Source organism: Acyrthosiphon pisum, chromosome A2, assembly GCF_005508785.2.
Source record: "Acyrthosiphon pisum isolate AL4f chromosome A2, pea_aphid_22Mar2018_4r6ur, whole genome shotgun sequence".
Lineage (NCBI taxonomy): Eukaryota > Metazoa > Arthropoda > Insecta > Hemiptera > Aphididae > Acyrthosiphon > Acyrthosiphon pisum.
This window is the reverse complement of record NC_042495.1, coordinates 19,771,516-19,773,646: the sequence shown is the minus strand read 5'-3', so window position 1 is coordinate 19,773,646 and position 2,131 is coordinate 19,771,516. Positions and strand designations below refer to the sequence as shown.

The window sequence follows — 2,131 nt, the reverse complement described above, 5'->3', positions numbered from 1 at the left end:
TTGGAAATCATGCTAAAAACCTTTAAAGTATACATTATCCTTTGTACTGTAATATTTTTTCAAAAAACTCTAATAAAAGAACAAATGAAGATCAAAATACAACATCCGCTCTAAAATTAATGGAATATATTGATGATCAAACACTTACTCACGTAAAAATTCAAAGCAATGCATATTATTATAATAGTATATTAGTTAACAGTTAATAGTGAATAGTTGCATAACACTTTCTTTTTTAGGTATAACTTTGTGCAGGCTCTAATATAATTGGCATGGAACAATGTACATTAGACACTAGATAGTGTTATACTCAAAAAGACTATCAATATTAAGAGTAGTTGAGAAATACTTTTGAATGCATACACAGAAACGGTCACTGTAAATGGAAGGCCTTAAGACGTATTGTAAATTATAGTGGTTTTAAAAAAAATTATTACCTAACTAATTACTTGAAGGTTTTGGCAATATATTTTCAATCGATCAAAGAAATGTAAGGACATATGTTATTGAAACTGCCAACTTGGTAGCCAATGATTTGAAAAATTGTATTCTTAGTTTGAAAATTGACAGTGCCACAAGTTTGGATAAATCAATACTGGGGATTTATGTACAATTTATTTCTGACAACGGTACCCACGTTGTAAAAACATTAGTAATGAATGAACTTACAGAAACCCATACAGTAAAATATCTAAAAAAAAAAAGGTATTACGTTTTCTTAACATATATTATATGTTTAAACATTATTAAATTATATTAATTCAACAGGTCATTGAATATTACTAAACAAGTATGATATTAAATAACTACGAATACTGATAATAACTACCGATAATGCATGTAATATGGCTAAAATGGTAGAATGTATAAGTAATATTGAAAGAAGTAAGATTATTTTCATAAAATATCTTGAAATAAAACCAATTGTACAAAAAGCAGGTAAGTGGATGTCGCTCTGCTGTACAGTAGATTACAAGTGGGTCATTGTATAATGGATTATATTAGACTTGAATTCAATGATATAATATCATTGTATAAGAAAAACGATTCTGAGCGGAGACGGTTTGTCAGTCTGGATTTTTTTATATTGTAATTATTTATTTTATCATGTAAGTTGAATTAATATTAAATATTATAATTTATTTTTCGTGTCTATGATGATAAACAAAACGTTAAAAATTAAAATCCCATTTTTAACATTTTTTCGTAATTTCTCGGTGGTTTTTCCCGTGGCATTAAATAACAATTGAGAAAATTGAAAAATGGCCTCTTTAAAGTATCATCTTGATCCAATTTGGTAAAAGATAAGGTACTATATGTTGAAATCGCAGCACTCCTTCTGGTAGAAATTTTGTATATAGGTGATAGATATGGTGTACAGTACATTGTTTCGGAAGCACAGTGTTATCCGTAAATTTAAGAATTTGTTTTTCGCACTGCTGGTATGATTTTAAATAAACCGGCATATCTAAAGCACAATTTTTTATAGTAAGCCGCATGTAATATCATTTATTGTATTCAATTTTAGAAAATGATATTAAATGTTGGTTATCAGATGAAATTGCTAGATATTATGGATTATTGGGTTAGATAAACATAAATTGTAAAATTGTTAGCTCTGTTGGCATAGGCCATATCTGAAATAGAGTATAAATCTCTGGAGTACATATAGGAAAATTAATAATGAAAATTTAGTAGTCACTTTTGTAAGTTTCATAAAACCTTCCGTTGATGAATTAGTTTCAATATATATTGGTAAAACTTGATTTAAGGGTAACTCTCGCTGTATATTTTCCAAAATTGTTTTTAACTGAATACTATTAAGAACTAGCGGGTGTAGTGTATTTTGATGTAGCAAATCAACTAATAATTTTTCTATTTCAAGGGAAAAACTTATAAAAATAAAATAAAAATTTGTTAAGTAATTAATTAATTGCTAATTTACTTGAAGTTTTATCATGCCATTTCTCCTAACATTTATCTTATCTACCAAATCGTTATATTCTCGTTGTAATTTTATGAAATTTTGTGAAATTGTTGATGATAAATTTGATATCTGATTTAATGATGATTGAACTAATTTTACTTGCTAGGTGTTAGCCTAACACCTTCGATATTGAACTGATGCCAT

General features: G+C 27.2%; 1 protein-coding gene and 1 long non-coding RNA gene across 2 annotated transcripts in view; one reads left to right on the top strand and one right to left on the bottom strand.

Moving 5' to 3' along the window:
• The window catches only part of LOC100570627, a 67,570-nt gene that overhangs the window by 64,645 nt on the left and 794 nt on the right, over positions 1–2,131 (bottom strand). The gene's annotated exons all lie outside the window — the stretch shown is intronic.
• LOC115034199 lies at positions 7–964 on the top strand. The gene is made up of 3 exons (XR_003839545.1): positions 7–152; positions 240–705; positions 769–964. It is a non-coding gene; the product is annotated as an uncharacterized LOC115034199 (long non-coding RNA).